A 21,741-nucleotide genomic window follows, 5' to 3' on the forward strand; every position below is an offset into this window, starting at 1 on the left:
TTGTTTCTGACCACTGGAGCCAACAAAAGCCACAAAGTGAGGTCAAGGCAGTCTCAAGGGAGGAGACAATCAGAGAACCCCTCTGGATTGTACACATAGGAATGTCACGGGCTCAGCAGTCATTGCAGATGATTTAGTGGTTATAGCTGGTGATGTCTAGGTGAAGGGTGCTTCATTCTGTGATGATACCAAGGTAAATTTCACGTGACCCCAATTCCATTGAAAACACCTCATGCAGCTCTATTATCCGTAAATCAGTTAGCATACTAAAATACATTACAGGAAGAAATCTGTTGCCTAGGGCCTTTAATAAGGCTTTTAAATGTGCCCTCTTTAGTCCTGTTGCTGCCTGTTTGAAATATATAAATAATCAGTACATCAATTATTTCTATCTATTTTATAGCCAAAATGTAGAATACCTCTGTCAAGTACCTTTGCTTATTAATTTCTATGTGGTATCTAAAAGAGAATTAGATAACTAATAAAAACTATACTTACTATTTAACAATTATATTGAAAAAAAGCCTTGAGGACTCCACGGCAAACATTACACAAAATTACCAAGAGATAAAGGAAGCATAAATAGCACTCTGTTACAAGGGACACTAGTGTTTTCTTCAATATTAGGGAAATCATTAGGGCATCTTACTCAGCTCTTTTTGAATGTGGATAATAGTACAATATCCCTATTGTATTTGAGGCACATAAAGTTATCCAGAATCTCCAAAAACTCTTATTTCAGATCAACCTTCTTGGACAGAAAGAGGTGTACAAGAATAACTAAGAACTGTTTATCATCACTAACTGTGTCTAGCCCTCTAAAATATTTTTCTTCTGTTGTGAGCATGAGCGACTTAATTCTTTTAGCAATTCTTATTTGCTATAATGTAGAACTGTTTTAGCAGGGTTGGTGAAGAAGCTCCAGTTTTACATCCAAGAATGAGAACATAATTAAATCCACTATTTTCAACAGAAAATCATTAAAATAAGCCTATTTCCTTCATGTCAGTTAGCTATGGATGGATTTAAGTGTCACTCTTTCAACTTTATTCAAAATTTTCTAGGGATTTCAGTAGATCTCTTTCAGATCAAGGAATTCTGAATGATAATTCACCTCTTACATGGGGGTGTCTAGACACAAAACAATGGCAGTATTCTTCTGCACGCAGAGGAGTAAATGGTACCTTCTAAATGCAGAAGGACTGCCTACAAAACCTTTATGCCAACAGAAGCCTAAACACACCCTTACACAACTATTTAACCATTTCTTCCTAAAGTATATCATTATTATTATCATCATGTTAACAGAAAGTGAAATATATTTTTTAAAAGGAAATTATTTTCACTTAAATTAATAACCACACTTTAATTGATTGATTGATTGATTTATAAATAGATGTGTGTATGTGTGTTCAGTATCTTAGCATGAGTGGAGATGCATGATTCAGTGGAGTCAATTTTTCCTGAGAGGAACTTCTGGCTCTGTGGCAGCTAGTAATAACAATACTGTGCTCTGGAGTGTTGTTACAATTACAGCTCTGAAGATGTCATGATGACAAAAGTTAAGATTTTTGTATATATTTATTAAATTCTACTTATCTCTGTGGGTAGTAACATATCCTCAGGTATAGAAGAAAATGTCTTCAGTGCATTAATATTGATAGTATTATTTGTGTCTTAGAATTATGAATGCAGGATGTTAAAAGAAAATATCTCTAGTACTAAGAAGTGGTATGTTGCTTCAAAGATAATCCTTCAGGGATAGATCCCAAATGTCAGCTTTATAAACGGTCACACAGTGCATAAACGTAAGAGTAGTAGGGCTGCAGGGAGTGAGGTAAAGAAGCTGCATTGTAAATACAACTTTGCAAACATGATTCTTATCTAATTTTGTTGATTTATTTGGACTTTGCATTTTGCATCTTTCAAAGGGTGGAAGAAGTTGACACAAGACTTGGTTCCATCTGGTTCAGTCTATAAAACTAGAGATGTGGGTGCACATGAAACGTAAGAAGGGACCCCAGAAAAGATTGTTTTCCATCCTTTGTCTTTTTTTTTTTTCTCTCAAAAGGACAATTCAATGCTGCCTGAGCTGGAGAACAGTGAACCCCTACAGTCATAAGGATCTTCTCACACCTGAAAATACCACTACTGCTACTTATTTTTCTCTGCAAATCCCTGTTTTCCTGTTGATCAAGCTGTGCTGCAGAGCCACCAGAGAGAAGCGCCACAGCTGGCTAAATTCGGACCACTTGCTGTTCTTCAGATGGAAAAAAAAATGGAAAAAAATGTGCTCCCAAATTACTGTTTCTTTTTCCATGTCCTGGTCAAATGCAAACAGCTGCACACTGAGAGTCACAACATTATTGTGCACTATTATAGACTAAGAGGAGATGCTGAGATCAGCTCCGGCATTGGCCCAAGGAGGCTCACTCGGCAGCACACAGGGTGTGACTGCACAAAGCACCCCAGCACCCCTGGGAACACTCTTGGTTGCTTTTGGGCAGTGACTGAGACCCAACAGCTCTAAGAAATCTCTAAGAAAGAATTTTTAAAAACCCTAAAATGAGTAATATTAAACTCAAGAGGCACTGACACAATTTGGGAAACAGCAGAGGAAGAAAGCATTTCAGAAAAACTGCACGAAAAAGGAATGATCCACATAAAAGCAGAACACTGTTCTGAAAACATGTTCAAGGGAAAAAAAATTAAAAATACAAAAAGAAGGCACAGAACTATTAGATTGAAAACAAATAAGTATACCTAGAAATATAGATTACTACTATCTAAACAGGAAGTATATCACTACAGGGGAGAGGAAGAAACAGTTGCAACAAACCCACAGTTTTTTTAGGAAGCCTGATTCAGAGAGGATCTAAAGCTTATATAGGGCCATATAACCAACCACCAGCAAACTTGGACCTTTTCAGCTGAATTGCAAACTCTTCTAACAGAGCAATGCAAAGGGTTCATGTCTCTAAAGGTTTTTAGGGGAAGTCAGCTTGGAGTACCCTGGACTGTACCAGGAGCAGACAGGGAGATCTCCTGCTCAGCATCCCTTGCCAGAAGTGAGGGCCCTTCCCAGCAGAGACAGCACACCAGGACAGCAAGGGGTATCCACTGATGAACCTTCAGCACCCAGAAACAAGGGCAGTGTCAGCTGTGAGCTTGTCCAGCTCACACAGTGCCAGGCAGCCATGGAAACCAGGAGCACATCCCCAGCTGGGGTGCCCCACAGCATCCTCATTTAAGCAGCTTTTTGGACACCCAAAACCACCTGAGAGTGAGCACCTGACACTGGTAGCACTAACCAGGGAGATGACTATCCTGAATAATCACAAACCAGGGAGTGACAAGAGACCCCAGGTGGATGCCTTGGGGCAGGGGGAGGAGGAGTGACCTTGTTGGGGCAGTGCCAGGCACCCCCCCCCAGCATTCCCAGGAGCACCCAGCCAGTGTCCCAGGGCATGGGACGGCAGGGGGGGGTGTGCCACTGCTCGGGGTGCACATGGGGCCCTGAGGGGCACTGCCCTGGGCAGGCTGAGGCAGCAGCTCCGGTGTGGGCACAGAGAGTGCCCCACAGGAGGGGCTGCACATGGGCACCTGCACCCCCACACAAAGCATGGGGGGTGCAATGCACACTGCCTGGGAGGGGGCTCTTAAATGCTGGGGCTATAAGGGCACACTTGGAAATCTGCAGGCATTTATTAACATTTTGCAAGTGTCTAGTGCTGTGGTTTATTTGATATGTCACTGATAAGAGGTTAAATATGCACTGCTAATAAATCAATAAATTGCTTTAGTTTCACTTGGACTTAAACCATGTAAGCTGACCAGTTTTTCCATGCAGTAGGGCTGCATGTGCCATCGGTGCTATATGAAGCCAGGACTGTTTTTGCCATAGTGGCAACACTAATTGTGACACTGGGAACACTGACTTCCACAGGTAGTTTTAGCTCCTAATCTACCTTTCAATGTTCTCCTGATGGTGATCACTAGAACTGTGCACAGTGCTCTTTGCGTCAAGCTCCAGGGTAATTCTTTCATAGCTCAGGTTTCAAAGAGACATTTTGTCTCTTTCCAGTTTCCTGGAGTGGTTGCACTGTATTGGATTATTTCAGATGAAAGTTTCACTAGTGAGAAAATGAACTTGTGATTCTTAATGACAGCTGTGAGAGCTCACATCTTTGCTACTGTCATTGTGCTGCTGGACCATGACTGAAGGAACAACCACCATTTGATCTGTTGGAGAAATGCAGAGAAATGCAGAGTAGCAGGGGCTGTGTGGATATTGTCACGGTACCTAAAATAGATGTGAGCCAGCCCTCAATCTCAGCTGACTGCTGGGCAGCTAAAACTCTGATCCAAAGCAGAACATCTTCTAGATCATGAAATTATAATTTTCATACCAAAAAGTGTGAAAGAACACTACCCTGTTTCTATTATGCAGCACTATGCTGATGCTGGCACTCTCCTGCGTAAATGTCAGCGTAAGCTCTGCATTGTGGACATATTTCAATGATGTTCTTGAGTATATTACTCAGGGAAATTAGGAAAAAGACTACAAAAGAAGAATTTCAGGTCTCAGAATGTTATGTTTCTGGTCAGGTTTCATAAAAAGAATCCCAAATCCCAGCAGCTGGTGATAAAAATCTCCATTACAGACCTAACTAAAATAAATAGGCAAATCTGTATGGTTCAGATCAGCACGTTTGCTTGAGTGAACCATCACAATTGATCTATACAGAGAAGAAAAGCAATCAGAAGACTCTATCTCATTGAACACCTTATGAATATTTCTACTGCATTAAGAAAAAAAATAAAAGAGAAGCTTGTTTTGCCAACTGAATTCTATCAGAGGAAAATGATGCATTTCTCAGGGCCACTATGAATTGACTGGGAAACTACCAACATCCACCAAACATACGGTTTTATGTGGAGCTGAAGAGTATGGCCCATCTTCCATTCTGCTTCCCAGTTCAACACGGAATTTTCCCTAATTTGTTAACTACAAACATGAAATGTACTTCCATGTCTCCCGCCAATTGGGAGCTGCTCTATTTGAGCGGTGACCCCAGAACACCCCGTAGCTCCCAACACGGATCAACTCACTCTGTTGGGCCAGAGGTGCTCCCAGTGACACTTCACAGTCCAGTGATCGCCAGTGCAATGGCTGACTTCCTATTCTATGGAAACAGCACTTGGAAAATCAATAGTTCTTTGCTGATTAATAACTGATTTTTCCACTGATCAAAATGTAGCATTGGCTCCACTGTAGCAGGCAGCACAGGTCATGCATGGCTGCACTGTGCTTAATGTGCTTTAATGTGACAGAACTGAAAATCCCTTCCCTTCCCTTCCCTTCCCTTCCCTTCCCTTCCCTTCCCTTCCCTTCCCTTCCCTTCCTTCCCTTCTTCCCTTCCCTTCCCTTCCCTTCCCTTCCCTTCCCTTCCCTTCCTTCCTTCCCTTCCTTCCCTTCCCTTCCCTTCCCTTCCCTTCCCTTCCCTTCCCTTCCCTTCCCTGCCCTTCCCTTCCCTGCCCTGCCCTGCCCTGCCCTGCCCTGCCCTGCCCTGCCCTGCCCTGCCCTGCCTCTTTCCTCTCTCCTCACCTCACAATTCCATTCCTGCAGCAGGGTTCCAGGAGTGCAGGAATTGCAGGATCTGCAGGAACTGCGGGAACTACAGGAACTGCAGGAACTGCGGGAACTGCAGGAATTGCAGGCATTGCAGGAATTGCAGGAACCGCGCAGCTCCCCCGCCCCGCCGGCCCCGCCGCGGCCGCCAGGTGGCGCTGCCGCCCGCCCTTTGCGCCTCGCCCCGGCCCGGGCCTGAGGGACCCCGGCCCTGACAGACCCGGCCCGGCCCGGCCCGGCCCGGCCGCTCCGCCGCAGGGCCCCTCCACGGTGAGCTTGCGGGCAGGGTTTTATTTTGAACCGTTTTATTTATGTTCCCATCTGTTTCATCTCGCTGTAGGCCTGAGGAAGCTGCAGGACATGTCCCGATCTTCCCGGAGAGGTGGTGAAGGGAAGAGGATGGTACGGCAGATAGTGCTGAAGGCCTCAGGTCAGGCGATGTGGGCTCTGGCGCTCCATGCACTGTCTGAGAAGTGGGTGCTGGTGCTTCTGTTTGGGCACAGCAGCGCCAAGGGCCTGGCAAGGATGCCGGCCAAGTGCTCCGGCGTCCTGCGGCTCTGACCAACCACAGCGGGGTTCCTGTGCTCAGAGGCTGAGGAGCTCTTTGGGGAGGTGGGCCTACGGAGCTACGCTTTGCAAAGCTCAGTGGCAGGATTTCACCAGCCCCGCTTCACAAAGCTCAGTGGCAGGATTTCACCAGCCCCGCTTCGCAAAGCTCCGTGGCAGGATTTCACCAGCCCCGCTTTAGGAAGAGCCTGCCCACGCTGGGGCCCATGGGGGCTGGGGCTGCACGCATCACCGCTCCCTGTCTGGCTCTGGGGCATCCAGCCGTGATGGACAGCTGGAGCAAATGGTCACAGGGATTAAAGTCAAGGCTGTTAGACTACCTAAGCAAATATTTATTTAATGTGAGCCCTTTAGTTTGCTGAGGATTTCCTCTTCTGAACTCCAAGTACGTGTCTTGCTAAAGTGTGTTTTCTTGCAAGGTATCCAGCATGGATAACCAGAAATGGAGTGCACAACCCACATCTCAACCCACATCACCACAAGCTTATTGGACTTTGCCATTTCAGACACGCTTCATTTTCCATTTGATTTTGTTACATTTTATCCACCTGCCTGTGGTTCCTATAATACCTTTACCCAGGAGCTCAAAGAGATCTTTAGCACCCAGATTTTTCTTCTCATGAAGGTATTTATAAGACAGTTCTGGATCTCTCTCATAACCCCATCAGTAGGCAGGCTTGTCCTGTGCTACAGGGCAATCCTTTTGAGCCTTGTGTCAGCTTCATGAGGCCTTCTGCACTGCTTACAATTTTTCAGCAAATGAAAATGACTGCCCTCACTTCTTGCAAACAGTGTTAGCGTGTAACATGCCAAATGGAAACATGCTCCGGGATGTAAAATCAAAGGTCCTGATTCCTGTTACATTGGAGACCTCTAACTAACTCTGGCAAATTACTTTTCATTTAGATCCAATGTACAGCTCCCCTAAAATGTTGGTGTTGGAAAGGGGCCAGACTGTAAATAAGAGTCGACTCTCAATTATTTTTATTGACTGAATACCAAACCACTGACCGTATCTCTAGGGTTACTGCACTTTCGCTCCTTTGCATTATTAGACTGGCACTCACATACCAAGAGTTGTCTGTGCACACCTCCTAGTATTTTATGGTGAAATACAAAGATTTATTTCCATCTTGTCTTATTTAGTGAGAGCAAAGGTGCAGTTCCTGAGGAGGCTGCTGCTCTGTGTTAGATTGGGTATGGGAGGCCTGAGTGACTTCTCTCCAACCCTACCTTGGCATAACTTCTTTCACTCCTTCAGTGGATACACATGCCTGATTTATGTCAGCATTAATAAAATAAGAATCAGATCTGCTGCTTGTGCCCTAAATTTCCATTACCCCGGACCACCTGCTAAGACATCCTTGCTTCTGCATTCAGAAATTTCTTTTGTTCCCTTTCAATACACCATTAGTAACAGCTAAATAGGGGGGCTGAAAGGCGATAAATACATCTGCATTTCTAAGCATGGCTGATGCTTTCTTTCCTTAAAATTACTAACATGTGGCATCCATTTGCCTGAGTCATTAATTCCCCTTTTACGGAGACTGCCTCTGTTATTTTTATGCTTTGTCCTTGATGTTTGCTTACACTGTCCCTGTTTTCCATGTCAGAGAGCACAAGGTGCTGTACCCCATTAAGGATGACTAATACACAGACAGAGAGGAAAAAAGAGAAAGATTAAACCAGAAAGAAATGCATACTAAAACCATCACAGAGTACTTAACTGAAAAACCCTGCTGCTCACATGAAAGCAGTCTGGGAAAGGAGGCTATTAGAAAATGAATGCACATGACTGAGGTGGAAATACAATTAAACCACCAGAGCAAAATAACAGAAAATGTAGTAGTAAGGTTAATAACAAGCTCCCGTCATGAAAGCACAAAGTGTAGAAGGGAAATTACACTGCCAGTCATCATCTCTTTATTAAGAAACTCATTAAAACCAGGGCAGTACCACTCCTCTTAATAGAAAATTTGGATGGGCATGAGCAACACCGAACTGGTAAGAGGAAGCCATGTCCAGGAGACCTCTACAGAGATTTAAAGAAAGGACAATCCTGCTGCAGATGCTAATGCAATATTTTCATTAATTGGTTTATGCACTTACGGTGCATGTGCATCAAAGCACAGCTTATTGCTCACTACTACTCCCTTGCCTTCCTTTTATCTCATTCTGCCTCACCTACCTTGCAATTTAAAGCCCTATATTTCAATTTCATGACAGGACAATCTGTAGCAAAATCTTTGCTCCTCTCTGCTTCAATCATCCTAGCTCATCTGATTCCTGCTTCCCCAGTACTCAGCTTTCTTCATATTGCCTGTCCCAGTTTCATGCTTTGCACTCCGAAGTCGTCTCCTTTAGTTTATTTTCCCTGCCTCTGTCTTTATTTAGAAGCTGGCCCAATGCACTTGGCTCCTTTTGCAGCTGGATCACCTTTTGTCAGGAGTTGGGGGTGTTAATAGATGGGAGAAATCAGGAACCTTGTGGTGGGCAAGAAGGGGACTAGGGATGGGGATGTGCATAAATGTGGCTGCCTGCACAGCTTTTTCCCAATAGAAAAGTCAATAACAGTCAAATAAAAATTTTGATGAAAGCAACACATTTGCAAAAGCATTTCAGGTCTGTTTTTTATTGAAAGCGAAAGCTCTGTCAATACAATTTGCTGAGGCTCAGAGACCTTTAAATAATTAGAATAACTCTTCTGCATCTAATTTGAAAAGTGCAAGGGTTGCCAAAATAGATGTAGTTTCCGTGTATTCCTCTGTGGGTATATATTATAAGCACACTCTCAAATATGCATTCATATTGGGAGCTTGTAATCCTTAGCTGTAATTCTCCAACTACAAATTCCCAAGGTAAGGATACCAGTGTAAATTTTTTTTTTTATTTTTTACTGTTACAATAATGTTTAAAACAATATAGCTACAGTGCCAAGTGACAAGTCATCTACAAATTGCTTTAAACCCAAACGTTAAGTACACAGGGAGGCTTAAAAGTACAGAGTTGGAGCTGAGTGCACCATTCCCAATGACCTTCATAGCCCTTCCAAAACCTTCAACACTGTTAAAAGTGCATCTGCCTTCAGTAGGAGATTCTCACATTCTGTGCTCTTTCTGGATGTAGAAAACTACTGCCTCCATGTTTATCTGCTGTGCCATTCTGTACTCTCAGATGGTGAGTACTGTCATGGACTTATCCATGGCCACGTGCTTTGAGGTGTTCAGGCATGACCTTGCTGGTCACAGCCAGTGACACTCCGAGGGGTACCTTCTCTGGTGTGACCTCATCCTTAGGCCACATCCCTTCAGAGGCACAACTACTGCAGCACAGATATTTCAGGTGTCCTGCACCCACATGCACCCACACTGGTCAGACTCTCTTAAGCTCTCACCAGAATTCCAGGCTGTCCAGTATGGCAGCACAGAAACAGTGGCAATGTCCTGGCCATCCGCCAGCCCAGGCTGTTATCACAATGTTCCCAAGCACAGCAGAGTAAGATGATAAGCAGCACAGCAGCACAGCAAGCAGTGAAAGCAGAAAGCAGCCACTAACGAGCACTCGCTCTGAGACACGGGCAGGCAGGCGAGCCTCATGGCGGGCACAGAAGCCTGCCCATTAATAGCTAAACAGCAAGAACAGCTACAAATTCAATCCAGCACATTCTAATCAAATCTGTCATTATCGTGGGCACTTTGAGCCCGATGTTGGGCACAAAAAAGAAATGTTGTGGCTTAAGCTCAGCTGCCAACTAAGTTCCAACAGCTGCTTGCCCCCTCACCTCAGTGGGATGGGGAAACAATTGGAAGTGTAAAAGTGAGAAAACTCACAGGCTGAGATAAAGACAGTTTAACAGGTAAAGGAAAAAGCAAAACCAGGAATTCATCCACCACTTCCCATGGGCAGGCAGGTGTTCAGACATCCTTGGGAAATCAGGGCTCCATCACATGTAACAGTGACTTGGGAAGATATTCCTCTAAAAGTCTCCCTTGCCTTTTTCTTTCCACTGCTTTACCTACTACTTTATATATAGCATGACATCATGTGTTGGGTACGGAATATTCCTTTGGTCGTTGGGGTCACCTGTCCTGGCCATGTCCCTTCTAACTCTTTGTGCACCCCCAGCCTCATCACTGGTGTGGTAGGGTCAGAAAAGGCCTTAACACTGTGCAAGCACTTCTTGGCAATAATGAAAACATCCCTGTGTAATCAACTCTGTTTCCAGCACAAATCCAAAACATGGCCTTAATCCTGGCTACTGTAAAGGAAATTAACTCTACACCAGCCAAAACCAGCACAACACTTTGAAGAGGGGTGTCATTTATATAAATATATATATTTATATATATATATATATATATATATAAAGATTACATATATATATGAATGGAACACTGCATTGAATAAGAAAATGGGTAACTTAACGCATGGACAGTGGGGTTGACTACCCCCTCAGCAAGTTGAAGATGATGCCATGTTGAGTTGTGCAGTTGACTTACTGCAGGGAAGATGTGGCACCCAGGAGGACCTTGACAGGCTTGAGAAGTGACCCATGCAAACCTCATGAGGTTCAACAGGACCAAGTACAAGGATGTTTCATCATTGGAATTTCTCAGCTCCAGGCTGCAGGGGGCTTTAAGCAATGTGGTCTGGTGTAAGGTGTCCCTTTTCACAGCAGGACAGTTGGATCCTTGAAAATCCCCTCCAACCCAAACTATTTTATGAACACCAGATAGGTAATACTCTCTCTCCAGCTGCCTTTCCTTTCCTGAAGAGAGAAGGAATGGGACCATAAGGATGTGGAAAGCCAGCTGGAGCTGTGACTTCCCCCCTGCTTTCACCTCCATTCCTGTCCAGGCTGCTGAGGGAGCATGGACTTGCACACTCCACTGGTGTCCCAGCCCCTGCATAGCAGGTCTGGTGAGGAGGCTGCCAAAGGTTAAAAAAAACAGTCAGACCCAAGAGAGGAGTGAGGGAGAAATTCATGAGAGCAGAACTGTCTAATGTTTCATGGTATCTTGCTTTTCATGTGGGGGATACTTATACAGGAAGGGTGAGGGTAAGCGGCAGCTTTGTTTCCAAGAGCTGCCTTTTGCTCCAGCTGTTTGTTGGACTTGCCACTGGCAGGATTTGGTCTTGCATGCTGTTTTCTCTTTTGATTTTAGCTCACTGTGCCCTGGGGGAGCCTTGGAGAGCTGCATCCCTTCCCCCTGCCTGCCTTTATTGCTGGTGCTCTCTGTTTTCCTGCAAATTGTTTTCTCTGCTGCTGCAATGGGTTTTCACACTTTGAATTTCTTTCTAAGGTTTTCAAGGCTGTGATGGCCCCCAGTAAGAAATTCCTGGAAGCAAACGAGTTTGTATCAACCAAATGAGTTTGTATCAATCAAACCTGGACAAAAGGAAGTGTAATTAACACTTAAAGTGATCAACACACAGCTCACAGCAGCATGGGGGTAAAGCCAGGCCTTTAGCCCTCAGCTCATCATAGGGCTTTGCTGTAGGGCTGACCTAACTGAGCCCCCCACAGAGTACATGGATGCCATCAAGTTATGTTGACCACAGCAATCCTGGTACCAGCGGTGGTCCCTGCAGCCAGTGCTGTGGTCACCCTCCTCCTCTGCTGTGCTCCTGGCCAGCCTGATCCTTGAAAGGCAGGTCACAGAGGAATGGGCAGGGATGTGAAGGCACAGGATGCAAGGGAATGATGCCTCCTTTTAAACACACTGTAGACATATAGGCTGTCTCCCAAGAGAAACGCTAGAAATACTTGTTCATAAACTAAGGGAAAGAACTAAAATGGCTGGAGAAAGCAGACTCCATCTTTTATTTAATACCCTGGTGATCAGTGATACCTCAGTTTTAGAAAGAGAGAAATGCAGGTTCAGCAGCTCCACAGCATGGGAGAACTCTGAACAACACTTCCCATCATATCAGTGGGAGCACCAGGTGATATGAAATCCCTTTCTCCTCTCTCTCTGGCCCTGTGATTCCTGCCCTCACTGCCATCCACCTGCTGGCATCACTTCAGTCAGTCTATAGAAATCACAATTTCTTAGAACATCACAATTTTCTATAGAAATGACAATTTCTTTCCTCCCTTCATTCCTGGCATGACTAGCACATATCATCATGGAAACGACATGCTTCTGGAAGAGGCAGGCTTGAGGCATCTCAGCTGGATTTGGACTGAAGGTAGTTGCTGAGCTACTCAGTCAAAGAGATGCAAGAGTAAAACTGGTTCATTGAATCCTGGAACTGGCACATGGGGATACATCCCCACTTTAGGTGTCAACAAGATGGTGCTGAAACTCAAAAAAAAAGGTTTGTGGGTGGCACTGGATAACAAAATTGAGGTTAGGAGAATCAGACTTTTCATAAATGCTAGCCCTAATAATGAAAAAAGGGGAAGAATCCCTGGTGTGCATTTCAATTGACTGTATAGTAGCATAGCCTCTACATTTATTTCTCCTTCAGTTAACCTTAAGCTTTAGGAGAAACACTTAAAAACATGTAAATAAGAAGTAACAGAATGCAGACCTTAAACACCTACTTTGATAACCTAAAATAAGCTTTTAGTAGAGGGGAAAGTAATCCTCTGACAGAAAATAAACCTTAAGGAGAAAAAATATGCAAAAGCTGAAATTCAAGGGTGACAGAAAAGGGTATTCCCTTGGGATTGAAATAGGATCCAGAAATCATACTTTAAAAAAACCTCCAAAAAACCCCTGTCAAACCTAAATTGTGCTGGTATTTGCAGTCCCTGAACAGCTCCATCTTCCCTCTCCTGCAGTGGGTGAAGTTCTCACTATATGGCCTTCTTTGCTATGAAATTTAAATTACTTAACTATAAATTGCTTTCCAAACAATAGCACCTTGTATTTTAGTCAAAGTCACTGGTGATATTTCTAGGTTTCCTAGAAATGCATTCAGAAAGACTTCTATTGATTTAGACCTTCACACAGACCTATTATTCTCAGCAAAATTCTCCAGGGGGTGATGTTTGTTTTTCAGACCACGCTCATGCCAAACAATCCTGCACCAATCAGATAGGGCATTTGACAAAAGTGGCTTGGGGAAGACAGAGACATGGAGAAAACAATGTAAGAAAATTGTATTATTCTGGATGTTTAATTTGATTTTCTTCCTCCTGGTTTCACCCCTAGACCTTTTTCTGGTGTGAGGCTGGAATGAATAACTGAGCCTGACTATGGCACACACATATTTCACAGTGTGAATTATTTTGGCCCCAGCCTTGCCATGAACCTAGTGCAGGTGTAAAAGTCTGTTTGCATTTATGGACTAAGGAGTCCATGTAAGGTCAAACCTTCTGCAAGTTCATGCAGGGAGCCTCTCAGTTACCTGGAAGAGTCCTCAGCTGTTGGAGGAAAGTGCAGAGCTCTGAGGAGCTGCAGGAGACAGAAGTACCTACAGAGGAGGGAGCTCTCTGCCAGCCTTTTATCCTCTGCATTAAATGAGCACTGAACACAACTCTGTTTTGGGAAGGTTTGATAATGAGACCTCAGGAAAACAAGAAGAGGGAATTGCAAAGGATGAAGCTGTGTGTCTGTCTGAGTGCTCTGCACCCAGGTGTCACCTCTTGGGTCACCAGCAGTGACAAAGCAAAGGGCAGCACAGCCAGGACCAGCACTGCAGCCCTGTGTGAGGAACACCCCTTGGGCCAGGGCTCACTGAAGGAGGTGAGAGGCAAGAAGCAGGCAAAGCCCTGCAAAGTTTTGGGAGTTGTCTTTGAGTATTTCTTTTTACTATGACTGGGGAAGAGTTGCTCATCAAGGGGAGACAGATGAAGTAATTTGGTCTCCTGGGTTTCCAGGCTGTACTCTGAGCCAGTGCTGTTCAATTTTTTCAGGGGGTACCAGGTAGGTAATTTAACCTCATGCAATCTTCTGCAAAGACTCTTGTCAGAAAAATTATATCACTGTCCCTAAACTTACTTTACTGAATCTTTATGTTTTGAAATCTGAGACTGGACAACCTTTATTTCTGGGGTTCTTTTTCTGCTTCTTAAATATTTCACATGTTCCTTATGTCACTTTAGTGTCTGCTTCTCTTTTCTTTGTTTTTTCTTAATTGTGATGGTAAGAAATCACATAAGTTTTATTTCCAGAAAGCTATAAGCAGCTGAACAAAAGGTTTTCATAATGAAAATGCCTGGTTTATTGCATTTCTGTCTAGAGCAGTACTTCCTAGAAGGTATAAAAAGCACACTTTTTAGCTACTTTCTGAGGAAAAAGGTCTGTTACACACAAAAAAGCCTATTTAGCACTGAGGGAAGTATCTTACTTTTCTGTAAGAGCTTAAAAACTTCTCAAGCTTCCTTTTGTTTTCTACATCTGTGCTGAAGGCGCTTATTGTCTCTGAAGTTAGATTATGCTGTGACTGGAGCTTCTTTATGTGCAACCAGTGCTGTGAGACCTTCATCCTGGTGCACTCTGAGACTTCCTGTTCCCTGAAACGAAAAGGTGAGCAAGTGAGGGCAAATGCCTGCATTTACCCTGTAGTCATATGAATGACACAACAGGAATGTTTCATGGAAGACTTTGCACACACAGTGGCTGATGACTGTGTTAAGTGGCAGTGCCTGCACCAAGCTACCAAATGGCAAAAATTTCATTTAGAAAATTACTCTTGGCATCTGACCTGGCATTGTGAATGCACACCTGTATGGAGAGCCTGTGTGTGAGCAAAAGGAGCACACCCAGGTGGTGTTTTGCATCTATCAGAGAAAAAAACCTCTGGCATAAGAAGGAGAATCTTTGTTTAAACATAAAAAAAAATTGCATAAAAAATGTAGAAGAGTAAAATTTATATCAGTCACAAAAAGCTTCTCAAGAACATGAGGAAGCTGAAAAAATAGGGATGATCATTGCTATGTGATGCATCCAAGCAGAGATATTAACTGATTTTCAAAAGTATTTTAATCTTGCTTTCTGCCTGAGCAAAGTAATTCATGCACACTATAAATACAGGTAGAAGTGAAGGCAATGAATTATGAGGAGAGAAAGGACTAGCAAATCCAGCTCTTAAAATAATATATATAATTTAATACTTAATCCTTTAAAGGATTCTGAGAAAGAGAAATAATTCAAATTTTAAATAGTGATCTAAAAAGGACTAGTCTCATGGAATGAATTTGGTGACTGTGACTCCATCTCTACATTGCAACCTAGTTATAATAGTGAAATTAACATATTTATCAGACACCGCTCAGAGTGGAATTTGAAATCAATGAATGGTGTTTGTTCATGGGGGTCTGCATCATAGATGAGATTTTCTGAAAAATCTATTTAAGAATGCATACTATTTTAAAAGCAATATGATTGATGGACACTCAATAGAGTTTGGGTTTTTTTTCCTTTATTAATCCCAAAATAAAGTTAATTTTGACCAGGTGCATCCATGAAATTAATATCATCAAGAGGACAGGATAGATTAGCACAGGCTAGCTCTATTCATGTGAGCTTGTTCTGAGGAAATTTCTCCAAGAGTATTTCAGGATTTATCCTGAGCAACCTCTCAACTCTTAATGATCATTTATGAAAATTGCAGGTGGACAGGGAGGTTTTTACTGTGAAAAATGAAAAAACCCCTATGTTTAGGGCAAGGCTAGAAAGAAATCTACGGGACATACAGTGATGGATGAGTTTAACTTCAGTAGCTGGAAATACTCTCACTGAGCAGTCACTTAATGACCAACAAAACAGAAAATATACAGGTTTTTAAAGAGCAAATCACATGATCCCATCAAAAAAAAGTCTAAAACATGAATAGAAACCTAGCAAAACCTTGAGGAACCACAGACAGAATTTATATTGACTGTACCACAGCTTTTGATAATCCCACACAACGTTTTCAAAAGCAAGCTGAAGAAAAATTATTCGGATAAAATTATGAGGCGTATGTACAACTGATTGCAAATTACTGTCTGAGTTTGTCATTCAGTGTGTCTTTAAATGTGATGAGTCAAGAGTTAGGGCCCTGTAGAAGTTGTCCTGATGTGTTTGTTCTTTTCTGCTGCAGAAAAGGATTCAGAAGATGACAATAGATTGCAATTGGTGCTAAATATAGTGCTGCTGCTACATTCAAATACCCTTCTGGGATGCATTAACAGGTATAAAATATAGGAACATGTCCTTTTACTGAGCTTGGCATTAGTGACCTCAGCTGGAAAACTGTGTCCATTTTTGGGCTAGGTATTTTTAGAAGAATGTAGCTCCATGAATCACAGAGCTCAGAGGGGAGCAACACCTATCCTAAGGTATGTGACTTCTTGGGAATGGCTGAAAGAATTGAATCTATTGTCTAGAAAGGACAAGGATGATGTGAATCTTCACATGCATGAGATATGTGCTCTTTCTCCAAAATCATCGGATAAACAAGTAATCTCATTTGCTGAGGGAAGATAATGTAGATTAGACATTGTCCTTTTAATTGAAAGGCCAGTTGAGCATTGCTTACTGCAGAGGCAGCCAGCATCCTCTACAGTGAATCTTTTTAAGAGCAGATGAGGATGACCATCTGTTCAATTTTGCCTCAAGGATGGGGATGGACTAAATCAGGGATGCTTGTCCTGATGATCATCCATAGATTGCTTGGACAGTTTGCCCAGAGTGTTGCCAGCCAGAAGCCAGCAAGACCTGGCTGAACCTTTGGGCATGGCAGCCTCTGACCAGCTCACAGTTGCACAGAAAGATCTTTGATATGGTGGGTGAATGTCATCTTCCCTGGCCAAGGAAGAACCCGAGCTATTTAAGAAGGGGATGGTTGGGAGCAGGCTGTGGCCCGTGCTGTTTGTCTGCTCAGAGCTCATTCTCTCCTCAAGGATCACCTTGAGAATGAAGGAGCCAAGAACAAGTTGTATGAATTACAAAGGTGGCAGCAGAATACACCCAAATCTGCAAGAGGAGGTGATAAGCAGATGTTCCTGGTTTCAAGATACCTATATTAAGATCACAGGATACCTGTGGCCCATGCGCCTGGAGTTCAGTTGCCCGTAACTGGCTATAGAATTGAGATGAAGTTATCCCCCACTAGCTAAAAACATGTGGGAATCACTAGATGAAATTATTTCTTTAGGTCATTTTCAACCTTACACTGCAGAGATTTCTATGAAGTAGGGGAATAATTACACTCCTCTTTGGAATAAGACTAAATATGGAAGAACAAAAAATACATTAAAAATGGTGCAGTTCCGGTATCCAGTATTGAGAGAGCAAGTTCATGAGACTTTTATTTTTATACTATACATAACAGATACATGCAGTTTTGGAAGAGATGGTGTGTTAAACTGTGCTATTTGAGAATTATCCTGCGTCTCATCTTTAATGAAAAATTCAGGCAAATATCTGAACTATGTTAAGCTGGATTACTTGAGAATTACAAAAAGTAATTTGAGAGGAGGGTTGTGACAGATACAACTTTGCCTTGTTTTCAAAAAAAGGATGAAATGATTTTTTCTTCTCAAATGCCAAAACTTGTTAAGGATTTCTGAAAGAATAATATTCCCTAAAACATAAATTTCCACCTGCCAGGAAAGAAAACCCCTGAAGTTTCTGCATATAGTATCTCAGTGAAATGTACTGAACTGCAAGCTGCATGGCAAGAAATCTGTTTGGAAATACCTAATTTTGGTAATGCACATCTCTGAGAGCTTTGGTATCTTTATACTGGCACATGAGGTTGGATGAGGGTATATTTTTATTTGGGACCTGCTTCTTGTGCCTATCAGAGAAGCTCCCTAGCATGCCAACATCTGGCACAGACCTGTGCTCTGAAGGAGGGACTGGTCTGTGTGACAATATGCCCCAAGTGCCATCTACAGCCACAGCCCTAGGTGCAGCCCTGCAGAGCACAGCAGGGGTGGCCCATCCCTAAGGCAGGGCTGTGCTTTCATCCAGCCCCAGAGAATTGCAGTGAGTGCTACCACATCTCTGTATACAGCCCTCACCCTTAAAGAGATAAGAAATCAAAGTGCTCGAACATGGTGAATAGGAGTGTAAGCTCTTTGCATAATCACTGTTTACATTCTGTTAGAGGTGACAAAATCATTGCCAAAAGAACTGTCACTGTTGATAAAGACCATATCAGTAAACAGCAGATTAGGCAGGACACAGAGAGCTTTACAGACCAATTATGCATAATTTGCCATGGACATGGTTTGAGAAAGAAATGCACACAATGACTTAGAGAAAATTGCTTAGCTTGGCCACTTCCTTATTAACAAAACAAAAGTGCCTGAGGGCAAATTGTCCTTGGAAAAATAACTCCTGGGAATAATAGCATGTCCTCATCCTTTGCCTAGTGATGAAGAAGAGCCTTTTCCTCCCATTCCCCACCCCCTGAAGCTGTCCTGAGCCTTTTCAAGTCTACCTGACCATGTTTGCCCACAGCTTCTGAGACATCCTCTCACCCTTGGAAAGCCAAAATCTGCATCACTAATCTGTCACAGCAGCTCTCAGGGGGGGTCTGTGCAGGAATTTTCTCCTACATTACATCCCAGGTACCACAGGTTTGGGAGGTTGTGATCTCTCCCATCCCTGGTCTGCTGTTTCGTCCTGCATCCTGACTAAATATTACTCTCACTTTTCCTGCACTCATGCATCAACTGCAAGCACAAAGGCAAATGAAATCACCAGGGGAGTGAATGTATGAGCCTATCAGCAACCTACAGAAAAAGTCTCTGCTGCTGTATTTTATCCCAGCTTTTCATGAGAAATGTTCCATCACACCTTCTGTGATGATCCTGTGGGGAATTTGTTGATCATATTTCAGAGTGACAGTCAGCTTACAAGTTTTCAGAATCAGAACATTTTGAGGAAGAGAAAGGTCATGATTTGTTTTCCACAATTTGCAGGTACTGGAAAGGGTAATTTAGAAAACCTTTAAAATTCCATTAAATTAACACAAATATTAAAGATAGATTTTCAAAAATTATAGCCTAAATAGAATTAATCTTTCCTAAAGACATTAACTATGATCTATTGGCTAACAATCTTTAAAATGAATAACAAGAGAACAGTCTAGGAATAGGAAAAAAATCTTTTAAGGAATACTTGGATGAGCTGAAATTACTTAAATTACTTTTCCTGTGGAAAAAATCACAGAAATCACTGAACATTTTGTGAGTTTATGAGGAAAGGGGAAAAGTCTAAGGAAAAAGGACATGAACAAGAACAATCCTGAGAAACACAGCCATATGATCACTTTGAAAAGGAGAGAGTAGGATTATGTACAGAACACCTGCCTATGGAAGACTACCATAGAAATGGACCTATAACAGATAACAAAAAGAATCTAACTCTTCCAATTATCATATGAAAGGCATGTATGCTAAATATTGTCCTTGATATGGCACTAATATGATCTTGATCAGAACAATATTTCTTGTCTTGAAGTCCACATTTTAAGAAACATACAGATGTAGTGAAACGACCTTTATTATGAATATAAAAAATAATTTCTATGAAAAAAATGGTTTTTATAGAAAAGCAGATATGAAGGGAAGGTATTGGTGCTAGTTGTCTAAATGTTGCTAAAAAGGGGAAAGTGGTCAGCTATCTTCAATTTGCAAGGAGACAGTAACCTATGAACATAAGGCTCATGTAAAATATCAGGAGAACTTTGCTACCATCAGCACAGTTAGGTACTGCATCAGGAGATGGCTGGATTACCATCATGGGAAGTTTAGACAATTGCTCCTGGCTTGAGACCAGTGGTTGGTCTACATTTCCCTTTGTGTCTGGCACCTTTACAATTTGTTTCTTCCTAGCGACATACCTTGATTTTTTAAAGCAGTTCAGTTTGTGCCACATTCAAATTCCAGCTGCAAGCTCTTTGTTTTGTTGGCCATATGCTTTCGAGCACAGAGCGGTATGCTGAGCTTGACAAGCTGGAAGGCTCCAGAGACATCCTGCTGGGACAGAGAAGAAATACTGGGGAGGTGAGTGAAGGGGGAATGAGCAATATATTATTTCTGCAGCTTGGTGGCAATGCTGGAAATGCCACCAACACAGAGCCTGTTCCTCAGAGCTGCTGAGCCCAGCTAATCTCAGCTGAGTGCGCCAGCTCAGTGCAAGGGTACTGTGTAACTTTTATATTTACTGTACCATGGCCACTGCTAGGGTTCAATGAGAATTTTGGCGTGGGAGAAGATGCCATGAACAGATGGAAAGGCAGCAGTAATTCACAGACATATTGACAAGGCAGGCAGGCCAACTGGGTGCTGACCAAGGCCAGCTGTCCCTTCTTTTCATCTAGAGTATTTGAGAGGAAAAAAGAGGCACAGTTTCAAGTAACACTCCCCGCCCATGAGTTTCTACTTGGTGTTGATACAGTGTGACCCTTTTTTCATGGCCCGTCTTGCCCAAGACAAGAATGCCATCTTCACTGCCTTAGAAGCACCACCATTCACAGTCTGCACCAGGAGGCAGCAAACTCCTCTCTCTTTTTTGTATTGGCTCTGCACAGGCAAGCCTGTCTAGAGGAGAAAAATGTGAACTTAGGGAGGAGATGATTTGAAAAGGTGTCTGCTCTTCCCTAGCCATAATAAATCCTTGGTTGTTTTGGGACTTACAGGGTTATTGGACAGAGATCACACCTTCATATGTGCCTTTTCACATTGCCTGCCTAATGTCTCCCAGAATCTGATACAGTTACTTATACAACACACATAAATATATAAGATAAAGAGATATCCCCAGTTTTGCCAACTAGCTCCCCAAAGTTCAGGTTTGGGGAGCAGGTGTATGCCCTAGGTCTTTGAAATCATGTGACGCTGTCCAATTGCTCAAACACTACAGTGCCATAAATCACTCAGACATGCCATAAACCACTTATCACCTCAGAGATACATCCTTAACACCCGTTTTCAAAATACATCTTTATATAAAATCAGAGCAGTGTCAGCCAGTTATTTTTGTATGGCAAGGGCCAACCCAGAATTAAATATTATGTTATGAAATCTAGCCAAGACAAGAAACTTTCCTGTCTGCGGGTTCACAATATGAGGTGTCACCCAGCTGACTTGCAAGAGAGTTTGCAAGCCCTGTCATATAATACCCACTTACCATGGTGATTGCAAGCTGTCTCAGGGTTCCTGCTGTCAGCCCAGATCCGGTTTTGAGCAGTGAGATGGAAGATAATAGATTCACACAGCACTGATTTAGTCTTCAGGTAGGGAAAATCATGCTTGCCTAGAAGTTTGATTGCATCTGGCAGTGCTGGTTTAAGTCCGCGCCTGGTTATGCCAAAACTATTCATTCTGTCAATAAAGCCTCAAGCAGATCTGAAACATAAAGAGGTGGGAGGTTCCTTTATGATTTCAAGAGAAACTGGAACAGAATCTTTGACTTCTCAAGGACAAAAAACAAACTAAACCAAGCCAAACCAAGTCAAAACACAAATCATCAGCTTGAGGTCTTTAGAAAAAAATCCCAACACTGTCAAAGAAAACATTTTCTTCGTGAGGAGTAATTCAATAAAGTATCTTGAAACTGTTCATCTTTTGAGGGCTTTTTTTTTTTTCG

This window comes from Camarhynchus parvulus, chromosome 3 (genome assembly GCF_901933205.1).
Source record: "Camarhynchus parvulus chromosome 3, STF_HiC, whole genome shotgun sequence".
Classification (NCBI taxonomy): Eukaryota; Metazoa; Chordata; class Aves; order Passeriformes; family Thraupidae; genus Camarhynchus; species Camarhynchus parvulus.